The sequence below is a fragment of the Chaetura pelagica genome, unplaced genomic scaffold (assembly GCF_000747805.2).
Source record: "Chaetura pelagica isolate M959 unplaced genomic scaffold, ChaPel_1.0 scaffold66, whole genome shotgun sequence".
Taxonomy (NCBI): domain Eukaryota; kingdom Metazoa; phylum Chordata; class Aves; order Apodiformes; family Apodidae; genus Chaetura; species Chaetura pelagica.
In genome coordinates this window covers 4,198,531-4,211,278 of record NW_009953811.1, presented here as the reverse complement: position 1 = coordinate 4,211,278, position 12,748 = coordinate 4,198,531, and the positions used below count along the sequence as shown (strand labels likewise).

General features: G+C 36.6%; 1 protein-coding gene across 1 annotated transcript in view; it reads right to left on the bottom strand.

The window, feature by feature from the left end:
- USP6NL (USP6 N-terminal like) overlaps positions 1-12,748 on the bottom strand; it is a 122,438-nt gene that overhangs the window by 100,441 nt on the left and 9,249 nt on the right. The gene's annotated exons all lie outside the window — the stretch shown is intronic.

Here is a 12,748-nt window from a genome sequence, read left to right as displayed (position 1 = left end):
CTTCCTCCACCCCCCGCGTGCACTGACCCTTCTGCAAGTATCTGCTCAGTCATTTTCAGTTTCAGTTCCTTGAGTATCTATTTTTCACAATGGACAGGTTTTACAGAAAATCTTCACACAGGTCAAAACCAATGAATTGCAGACTTCAACCCAATAAGTTATATTCTAATGATAAACACTTTTTTAAGAGGAAGAGGATGCACCCAAGGAGTGGGATTAAAAATCTTTACCATTTACACCAACACCAATTTGAAAGCACGTTGGTAAACACTTCACATATCATCCATCCCTCATGTCTCAATTAATTCACTTCACATTCACACTGGGCTTCCTAGCAACTCTTCCTTCACAAATATATTTTTCCATTTATTGAAAACAATAATGAGAATGAGTCATTTCTGTAGAATACAGTACTTCACATAACCAGATGCCTAATGTTGCATGCTCTGGAAAAAAAAAGGCAAAAAAAAAACAACCCACACAAAAAACTAATGACTACTCAAACTGCTGTATATATCACAGAAGTCTGTGTGCATTTTGCATCTTTTTAAAATGTTTTCTTCAGAATGTTTAAATTTTTTAGTGATAAAATATTTGTATCTTGTTAAAATGTACTATGTTCTATAAGAGCTAACATCTAATTACCTCAGTTACTAGCAGCTTGAGAATTCTGCCCAATCACCCAAAATTAATGTATTTTAACAAGGGAGTAAAACAGAGAGAAAAAAAAGCCTAAAGCATTAGACCTGAGAAAATTAGCATTTCCTTAAGTTTTTCAAGCCTTCCCTTTCCAATTCCATTGAATCTGTTCCAATAAATAATGTTCTAAATATATTTTGCTGTCAACTTCTAAAACCAGTTCTTACACTACTTCAGGAAAAGTCAAGCCTGAGTTACATGCAGAACAGACAAGTAGAACTCCTATCCCCTTCATCCTTCACTGTGACTAGTCGAGCACAAGTACACAAAAAAATAACAGTGAAGACAGAACTGAAAAAAAGGTTCACTTTGATGATACTATAAAACTGTTGGATCAGATGTTCAAACAATCTGAAGAAGTAATTAGGAAGCATGGTTTAATAAAATGCATGCTTTTTTTTTTCTTCAGAGAAAGAGTAACAGAAGAGCCCACTTCTACTTTTACTCATTTTGTTTTCTTACAGAGGAGTTTCATTAACTTATTAGAATTACAGTAGCCTGATGTTCTTAGATGAGTGGCTTAAAATAAAGGTACTTGCCTACAGCCACACATCTCGTTCAAGGGCAGAACAGAACAATGACACAGTAACAGGCACACATAGATGCTGTAGACCCTAAATTATTCATTACCTATTCAATACAAAATAAAGTAGTCCAAGAAAATTAATTCTGGTAAGAAAATAATACAATTTTTAAGGCAGTCCTGTAAATTATTTAGCTCCTCTCCAAACCATATATTCAGCAATTACAAATAATTAAGATGTTAAAAGATGGAAAAAAAAAGTCTGTAAGCAGCTCATAATTAGATAAGTATGCCATATACCACAAAGGATGGCACTCCTTTAGCAAATTAAAACCAACAAACCTTCAACATGATGAAGAGAAAAAGAAAAGCATTTAACATCAATTAATTTCAAAAAATATTTGAATATTTCAAATACTGTTTCATACTGTTGAAAGAGCCATTTCAGATTTTGAAGTTAGTTGTAATCTAGAAATAAATTAATTCCAAAATCTAAACAGCAGTGCAGCTGTGTACTTTCAGTCTCTCATTTCCATAAGCATTAAAGACTATTTTTGTTCCTATTCTCATTTGGAATATTAAGACTCTAAAAAAAAATATAAATAATTCTGATGCAATTTCACAGAATATAGTTGCAATTTTCACAGCCTGAGCTATCCAGACAAGAAAAACAGGTTTACCACAGAACAGATTTTTAGAACAACAGTAGCAGTTACACATGCTGACATAAATTCCATCTTCAGTATAATAAACGTCATTGGGATTCTCCTTGGGAAAGCTGCACTTGCAAAAAGATAATAATTAGGCTTAATATAGTTCAAAACTGAATTATGGCAGCTGTACATGCCACAACAGGGTAATTTTAAAGTATCACATCCACAATTAATTTAACTACAACCAAACTCCAAAATATTTGCTTTCCAGTGAATTACTAAGAGCACTGAATAGATCTCAGTGCTGCTCTTACCTTTCTTAGCAGCATCTGTTCTCCGTCTTGCTGGCGACACCAGATCTTTTACAATCTGTAGCACTTGAATCATGGCTCGTTAGCAAGATCAAAGAGCCTAGAAGGTCCTCTAAAATTCCAAGAGGTTTCATTACATGTCATTACATGGCTGTCTTCGGTATGCTCAAGCAAAACTGATGCAGGAACAACTCATCTACCTTCACAGGAAGATTTCTGCCTGATGAGTCTACAGGCTGGGGTGATGGATTTAAAGTGACTTCATCACAAGGAGACAAAAAACTGCCAGCAGTCCTGAGTGTATTTCTAGAGAACATTTAAAAATTATTTACTGCAAAGAATGCATACCGATTTCTCAAAATAAAGTTTAAAGGGAACATCCACTCCACAAAGTAACTAAAGAAAACACCACACCAAATGAATGCAGACAGATGCTCCGTACTCCCCTAGGCTCAGTATCTAAGAAGCACGTCTGCATCCTCTTATAAAGTCTGTCTCAATTCATGACATTTCATGTAATGAAATGCTGTAAGAGAGCTATAGGTGCAGTGTAGAGCCAGCGTCAGACTTACTAACAGAATTAAAATTAAATCTAGCTTGCTCAACTCCATCAGGCACAAGCAAGCACCTGCTAAAGTCATTCAGTTCCTTTCCTCCCCCCTTGAACATACACCTCTGACACCCTTCTACGTGATGGGAATTCTTGCACACAGGGAGGCACGCTGGAAATCCTGGGAGTATTTCAGGCGTTCTCTCTCCCACCACCAGAGGCCCAGAGAACTGTTTCAGCTAAGGTATTGTCATTACTTCTGTCAGGTAATCTTAAGCAGACAAATTGCAATATGTGCCCCACAGCATTTTTAATGCCATTTGAAAAGATACAAAGACACTTCAGAAATGCTTTCTTGTCAAAGCCTCTACAGAGCTAACCAAAAAAAAAAAATAATAATGCAAAATTGTATTTTATATGGTCACATTGAATAACTGTCAGCCCTGAAGACGTTCTGTGAACACTTCAAGAAACCTAATTCCCACACAGCACTGCAAGGCCTTGCCTATACAAAGAGAGCTATTTAGGAAGCCAACTACGTATTCTGAAAACCGTAGCATTAAAACAAACCACAGGCCACAACCAAAGCACAGCAAGACATATTCTCTGGCCTTTAGACCTTCTGTTCCCATTGCTTAAGTGTTAGATGGTGGGGGGGGTTGAGGTCATCTCTTTCCATTTCCAGCTGCTGATCACAAGCGTTTCAGATTTTTAGATTTGCTGGCATATTTATCCACATGCGGCACAAGAACAACAAACTATTTCTGTTATGTCAGACTCATTTACAACCTCCCCATTAATCCACCTGTGCCAGAAGCAAAGTATTATTGTATTTGATCTTGCAAAACCAAGACAAGTAAAATCATTCTGTCTGACAATCTGTCTGATTTCTTCTCCCACCCTACAAATATTCAAGTGTCCACCCAATACGAAGCCTGCAGACATAATGTGCAACTGTATTTTATCTATTCTGGAAAAAGGATTCTTCAAACCATTAGAAACAGAACTCCCTGTTTACTGTATGAAAAATAACTTCTAACTTCTGCACATAAACTTAAATTCCAGGTTTCACACAAATTACTTTATATGTAGAGGTAACAAAAAGATTATAATAAAAAGATGTTTCCAGAACAACTATAACTTCAAACAATGAAGATGTAGAATGTAGGGCTGTCTGGCAAAGTTTACCTTAAAATCCTCTACTTAATAATTTAGTCCTCAAAATTCCTGCTTTCATAACTCTTCTACCATCATCTTGCCATGATGTGATCTTTCTTTATTTGAGTTGTCAAAACAACTTGACTTGAAGTTAATGATACAGACGAAAAGGGAGATCATTATTTATAGCTACTTTACATTGCCAGTTTCCTCTGAAAAGCTGAATTCTGAGTTTATGGTTCATAGCAGAACACAACTAACTCTACTGCACTTTGATCGTCTTTATATAAACGTATTAAGGATTTAACAAAAAAAAGAAAATAGAATAAAATCTTCAGTAATAACATCTGCTTAACCACCTAAGGTATGAGTATACCTTGCAGATCCAGATCCTAAAGCTGATTTTTAACTGAATGAGATTATCTCATTTCTATAGCAAGGGTGTCAAGTGCTGGAATAAGGAGAGGTGGTGGACTGACAATGAGTAACAGTGGAAAAAGGAGAGCAGAGGAAGAGAGAAAGAAAAAAAAAAGTCATGCTTTGTATTTGGTTTTGTGTCAAGATGAGTTGATAAAAGAAATAGGGCATTTCAATAGCTAGGAATTAACCCCCAAGAAAGGATTACAGGTATTCCCTACTAATAAAAGGAATGTTACTCCCTGTTCTTCAAAACTATCCCTTGTCCTGCTGCTAACTAGGGTGACTAACTGGAAAAGGTCTAGTAGATGATTTGGCGGTCTAGTGGACTATGGTAAGAATAAAAAAACAGTACCTACTAAAGTTTGCAGAATAGTCATTAGAAAGGCTTTCAAGCCCATGGTCACCAGTTTCTCACAGCCATTGGTAGGGGTATTTTAAACAGTTGAGGACTTCTCTGAACTTTTGAGACAGACAAGAACTTCAGGACCAGAAATTCTTTTCACACACTCTACCTCCAGAGATATTAGGTACAGCAGGTTCCTTCAGTCAAGGAAATTGTCATATAGAAAGAAACTGAAAGAACCCCCAAGCTTTAAAATTAATTTAGGAAAATGTAAACAATTTCACTAAATATCCTGTGTGCAACACAAAGAAAATGGTGCAAGTTGGAAGCATGGCCTCGATGTTCATGATAAACAATGTAACAGACAAATCACTCAAACTTTGAAGAATTATATAATAAGCTTTGTGGCTGCTATTTCCGTTCCCTCAAATCAATTTCTGCACCTATCAACATGGCAACACTAAACCTGCTGTTAAAAAGTGGCAATGCTAAAAAGACTTAAAGGAACAAAACACACTAGCTAAATCATGTAACTCAGGACTGAGAACTTGGTTATAGTTCACTCTTATCTTTGAGTCATGAAACCCAACTGATATTTCCATACAATGTCACGACAACTGCCATCTCTCAGACCACATCCTAACAAAACACAACCTGTGGGCAATGTTCACCAACTGAAAGTCCACAACAATTCTGACACAGATATACACTATAAACAACAAAAAAAACCCCAAACAACCCATTCCATAAATTCAGTGTACCAATTTGAGTAGATTCTGAGGAGAAAAGTAGTGCTACATATGCAGTGCATAACGTGAATTTCTGCTAAGCACTTTTCATCTTCAACAGCCATTTTGCTAAGCAGTATGTGCTTATGTGATATTCTTGCATTTTTCTTCTCTTCCATAACTTCAGAGTCATAGGGAATACAGAAATCATGCACACATTCCCAACCTGGTGAGATACACTGGTATAAGAAGGAGCAGTCAACCAGCATGGGATTTTATGTATCACTGTGTGCAACCCTTGACCTCTCCTAAAAAAGAATTCCTAAAAAGAATGATCTGCATTCTGATTAATCAGCCATCATGACTCAAAATAAATATTTCATTAACATAATTATAATTAACTGGTCTTTGAAAGGAGTTCTTTGTCATAAAGCATATTGCCAGGTGGTAACATATTTACAGCACAAAAGATGCTGCAAAAAGTATGGCTGAGTGGCTATTTGTCAAATGACACTTGGAAAAGAAAAAATAATAATTTAAGTTTGAGGAAAACTTCGTGTTTTCTCCTTCACTCTCTTCTTGTAATGTCTAATGTTCATATATTCATGGCTTTCCATCTAGGCTTTTTAAAAAAACATCAAAAAAGCCTCAGGGTAATCCTAGGCAGCACTGCAGCTACCCAATAAAGTGCCCATTTGTTGTACCCTTATTTACAGAAAGACGTACAAGCTATTATTAAAAAAAAAACACACAAAGAAAAATACAGCACAAAAACCCACCACACCACTAAAATGGCTTGAGGACCTTCATTAGTATAAAAAAATAGGCCTGCACATATTTTTATTTATACATAACACAAAGTTACTGTGACCCTTCTTTTGCCATCTCACATCAACCTGACCTGGCCAGAATTCAGGCTACATACAGGTTATTGCATCACATCCCTACAGAAACCTGTGCAGATCTGTTTTCATATTCCTACCTTATGCTCCCCATAGCCAGAATTATATTCTTTTCCCTACCTGCTAGACTCCAAACATGGTTAAGATACTAAGCTTTCAGACCCCACACCCAAAGCAATAGAGAGTCCACAACAGAAGGGCTAGCACAGTACCAACCTGAGATCCAGGCCCGTTGTTAATTGCTTCAATGGAAGAAGGATCAAGCCTTAAGTCTTGCCATATTATCTAGGAAGTGGATAAATACACAGAGAGAACACTTCTATCTCTTTAGCTCTGCAAAAGAGCAAAGTCTGACACGACAGGCAACAGATGGGGATTTAAAAGAGGAGGGGTCCGTTTGCTCTTTGGACCCTTCTTTCAACATCTGTAAAACACAGAAGGCACCTGAATGTGTTACAAAGTCAGTGGAACTATTCATAATGAGGGCTATAAAAAGCCAAGTAGCAGTAACAGCAAGAGCAGCTGTTCTTAATGACCCATCTGAATATTTGCTTTTAAAAGCTGCAGTTTCAGAAACCACATGTCAGAACAGCTTCATCTTCTCTCACATCTTTTAGCAAAGGAGCTCAGAAAAGGAAACATACTTTCTTATCAGAAGCCAGAACTATTTAATGAGCAGAAGAAAAGTTTATGACAATAGATTAAAGGATTAAGAAAATACACATAAGGCATGTTAGCTGGGAAAAGATTCTTTAAATATCAAATAGAAGGAATAGCATATTACAAAAACATTTGCATAGCAAGTTCACAGTAAAAACTGCATATTTCTTGCAAAAAATAAGAAATTCAGATTAAGTATACCCAGTAGCTAAATCCTGGCAACACCATAACTATCAACAGAAACATTTTGGTTTATGATACTCCTCTCTGACTTTTCCTGTCACAATAGGTCTTCAAATTAATATCTCAAAGTAAATAGGCATTGAGCTCTAAGACAGGCAATATATCATGATACAAATCATTACTAAGGCTTCTACAAAGTATGTTAGCTATCCTTTCTCACTAATACTGAATTAATTTTCCAATTTATGAACTGAAGCCTACAGCTTTCATTAAGTATTAAATAAAATACTGTAAGTTGGAACAGGAGAATTCTAGGTTGCCAGATCAGTAACTAACCTTCCCTATATATATCTGAAACTTTAAATTCTGACCTTCATTCTTTTCTACAGATTATTCTTTGATAGTAATGCACTAATGAGAACCATGAAAAAGATAAAAAAGGAAACCTAATGCTCTCAAGAAATCCTACGTGGAACTCTGGTAGCCTTTCCAGTGAAAATGTCTGCACTAGTGATATAACTCCCACTTATTATTCAAGGCATTAATTTTTCAGAGACAACTGCTTTTGGCTCTGCATTTTGCAAAGCATCTATAAAAATAAATAAATATAGTCACTGTCTGCTGAATGGTCCTACAGAGTCAGTAAATATCAGTAACTGCTTAATTCAACAGAATTTGCCTTCATTTTGGAAAACATTTTTTCTTCATTTTTGGCACATTTGATACCATTTGAAAAGCATGAAAATATGGCAGCAGTGTTTAAAACAAGCTGGCGTAGATACATGAACCTCTTTTAGAAGACACCTTGGGAGCAGAAAGCTTGGTCTAGAGGCTGGAGAAGTAATAAATAATTCTAGCAAAGTAATCTAAGCAAATGCTGATTGAAGAGGATGAGAGGCATTTGTTCACATTTTTTGAGGTCTTGCTTTCCACTTTAAACATACATAAGAAAACAGATGGCTATAAACGAGGAAAGGGGAAGACAGGAAAACATCCAGTTAATGTTCAGCAGACCTTACTGCTTACAGAGAAATAAACTACACATTGCAAAATCCCATCACTGCACAACACTCTTACTGTTACGCTTCTTACTCAATTCACATTATTTTTACCTCCTCAGCTCTTGCTGCAACACATTCTGCAAGTGGATCTAGATTGTAACAAGATAGACAACAACTTTCTCAGAGAGACACAACGAAGCCAGGGGAACTGCCCCTGTAGATCACTTACCCTCCTGGTAACAAACACCAGACACTAAGGGAGATTAGAAGTTTGTGTTCAAATATGCTTTGATGCACTCTTAGGAAAAAAAACATTTTTAAAAAATGGATGTATGTATAGTTTGCATTTTTCATCCCAATAGATGTTTTATGCCTATCACCTCAATGAGCAAAATAAGGGCACTGTTAAGTCTTTGTTCATATATTTATTATAAAACTGTACCATCATATTTAGACATAAAAGCGCATCTATTTTACACAGTTTAACAACTGTTTAAAAGGCTTCTGAAGGCTCTTAGATATTTGACCCACAAAGACTTGTCAAAAGGAATAGCTTAGGCTAAGGTGCAGAGCTCCTTAGTTACAAGATAGGTCCTTCATGTCTTTTGGAACCATGTAATTAGGATGCTGTTAAGCAAGCTACAGATACGTTATGATGAAGAGTAACTATAGAACCACAGAGGTCAATGGAGGCTATTCTCCCCCTCTGCTCTGCTGTCATGAGACCCCACCTGCAGTGCTGTGCTCAGCTCTGAGGCCCTCAACATAAGAACGACATGGAGCTCTTGGAATGAGTGCAGAGGAGTGCCATGAAGATGATCCAAGGGCTGGAGCACCTCTGCTGTGGAGACAGGCTGAGAGAGTTGGGGTTGCTCAGCCTGGAGAAGAGGAGGCTCTGGTGAGATCTTAAAACAGCCTTCCAGTACCTGAAGGGGCTACAGGAAAACTGCAAAGGACTTTTATATAAAGGGCATGGAGTGATAAGACATGGGATAATAGTTTTAAGCTGAAAGAAGGTAGATTTAGGTTAGATATTAGGAATAAATCCTTTCATGTGAGGGTGGACAGTGGAATAGGTTGCCCAGAGAAGTTCTGGATGCCCCAAGCCAGGTTGGACATAGATTTGAGCAACCTGGTCTAGTGGGTGGTGTCCCTGCCCATGGTAGGTGGGTTGGAACTAGATGATCTTCCAACCGAAACCATTCTGAGATAGCAATTACTGATCTTCAAATTCATCCTATTTCTTTCTCCTCTCCCTCACACCTATGCCCTTCAAACCGCAAAAGGTCACTTTATAAGGCACACTACCTACTAAATAAAGAAAGCATCAACAAAGCAAATGGCATTTCCCCAAAAAATAGTTGTATCTTAGAACCTCTTTTAAAAATATATTATTTATTAAAAAGTGATTTTTTAAAACAAGAGGAGGAATTTTAAAGAGTGTGTTAGCCTAAGATCTCCTCTCAGTGAATACACACACCCCATACAATTTCTCAGACTCCTTATATTACAATGCAAATTTTTATATAGTTTTAGCGGAAAATTATAATATTTCAGAAAAGAAGTTCTATACTTGAGGTCTCAAAAAGAAACCAAATATTTATGGAGCTGTAATTATGACAACAGAAGAGTTTTAATGGATTTTTCCAAATATGTAGCATTTCCTGCAAATTCAGCATTCCAAACAGAATACACAACAATTTTGCATTTCCTGGATTTGGATCAACAGATTTAGCTTCAAGCTAAAGTATATAATTAAATACTCTGTCAAACTTAAGCATACAGAAAGAAGCCATACTAGTCATTAACAGAAATATTTTTTCTTTTTGCAGTATTAGGAAAAAACCCCACAAAACTATTACTCTCTTACATGTGTCAGCACTGAAGTCAAAGTAAATTCATTAACTGTCACAGTTTGATAAAAGCAGATGTGTGTTCCATTCAAATAATAAAAAAAAATAGAACTTTGCTTTTAATTTAAACCCTTGATTTCCTGTTGAAAAGGATATAAATGAGGTCTTAAATAAATAAATCTCTTACCTCCTTGAAGCAAAGAAAAATACAGAAGTTTGTGCATCACTATTTGTTAGCATGATTAAATACCTCACTGCATGTAGCATTTCTATGGTGATATTTAATCCAATTAATAAAATGCAGCAGTCCACAGCCACCAGGAAGAACATCAAGCCTTATTAGTCCACTACAAAATACACAGTATTTTTATTCAACCCATGTATTTTCAGGCTTGATTTGTGTAGTAAATAGTCTATGGTATGGCTTTTCCTACAATAAAATAAAAATTTAAAACAAGGTTTGAATACTTTGTAATAGGCTAATCTAACATTAAAGAACTATCTATACCCACAACTTACCGACTGATGAATAAAACTGTTAAAAAGAGACACATGCTAGGGGAGAAAGAATTTAGGGCTTCAAAAGCAACTGAAGGAAATTAGCCTGAAGGTCACACAGGTCAGAAGTGATCCACCCTGCCTGGTAAGGAAGTGCACCTGGATCTGTTTGCTTACTGCAGTTGTGTTACATTGGGAGACACCATTAACTGCTCACTTTCAGACTTTTGCCTCATGCTTTCCTTGTACATTCACCCAGAATATGAAGTCTTTTAAACTGATGTCTTTAAAATCCAAGCTTAGTATTTGATTATGATAATCACATTAACCATGACTACTTCAGCTTTATACTAGGCCTATATCTGACATACATGTTCTGGTTAGGTGGCTGTTTGTGGCTATTCAAATGGTTCTCTCCGTTTTGCTTCAGCTCTTACAAGTGGATTTATTTAGTAGTGCACTGTGACTAGCACGTCACACTTGCTTCATATCCAGTCCTACTTCCCATAAAGCATATACACACCTCAGCTACTAACAAAGAGTTCTGCTCTTCCTTCATCAATGAAAAAAATTAGGGAAATACCTGGGCATCTTAGCAACACTGCTTGCAAATAACCTATGCTAGACAAAGGCAGGAAGCAGGAGTAAGAAGCAGACTTCTTTATTCAGCTTCACTTTAAGACAATCAAACTATCCAACTGAAGAACATCTTACCTACCTATTTCATGAGTCAATGTAGAGGAATTGTACATGCCCAAGTGATTCAGTCACAGTTTTGGCAGACAGACTGTAAGTACACTTACTGTTCTACATGTTGTCTCTGCAGTTGTAGAGAATTTTAAATCTTGCCAAGTTTCAGCCCATGGTCCAGACAAGAAAGGACTGAACTGCATCACTCTACCCAATATTATAGTCAGGCATTTTAATCCCCTATTTTAACTACCAGTGGTACTACATCAGTGCTAAAGGAACAGGGAAAAAAAGTGCCATGATCTTCTATTTACAGATTTATCCTTGAACTCAATCTGTTAGGTTTACTGGACACAGGTAATCTGGCCTTGCTATACCATCTTGTAAGACCACTGAATATACAGCATCAAACAAACACACAAAGTAAAATTTAGTTCACAAAAATCAATGTTATACTTAATGATTGATGCATTATAAAAAATAAGCAAACACCCAAAAGCCTTAAGTATAAGAATTAAGAATACCTATGTGAAACTTAAAGAGTTTATTTCTTTTCACTTGTTTTAAAGCTTAAGGAAGAAATAAATATTGAAATGTCACTAAAAGTTATGCATTACCCTTTGCTCTAAAAATAAGTACTTTCCTACCACACAGTTAAAAGCAAAAAAAACCTACAGACATTTTGGTCACTGCTTCCTGGATAGAAAAGAGTAGGGAGGGCAGGGGAAGTGGGGAGGAAATAAAAAGCAAAATTGACACATTACTGTTTGTACCTGATCTTTTCAAGTCACTCTAAACCTAATTTTTTCCATCCCATCCCCCAAGACCAACTCTGACACCCTTCAAATTCACTTACAGTAACTTGCTGTCACTGAAGGAGGGAGAAGAGGAAGCTAAAAGATTGTCTAGTTTTTACAACCACATATCAAGTAATATGAAATGTAACTGCTCTCAAGTGTGCAAGGAAAGTAGGGTCTGCAGAGCAGCCCAGACACAAAGTACAGCTGTAGCACATATCACTGGTGGTAACATAGAGCTGCAGCTGACAAGTGCCACCTCCAAAAAGTAAGTTTGGGGGAGGGCTGAGAAGGAGAGTTAAGTCACTTTAGAGTCTGTACAACTTAGAAATAGCAGCATCACAAAATAAAACTCTTCATATAAAGCTGTAAAAAAAAATCTAAAAAAAAAAAAAAGAGAAGGAAAAAGCTTCATACTGAATGCAACAGAACACATTCTGGTGAGAGACATTTCCCTAGGTCTCTAAAAATTCTGGGAAGTCTGACTCCTGCTCAAAAGAGCTCTGAAGGAGCCTTTCAGCCCTCTACCATGGAATTAGGCAAGTTTTCAAAGAGCTTTTCAAGGGTAGAACAGAAAGACTGCATTCAAGAATCCTCTCCTATGGCAGACCAAACTGCTTTATTAAAACAAAGTGTCCTTTTACATTAGTGATTATATTAATGACTGCACTGGCCAAAAACATTGGAGATTCTACAGCACATTGGTATGCCTTCCATTCCAGACAATAATCATGTAACACAAAATAAAACAGAAGGAAAAGAATAAAAAGGGGGGGAGG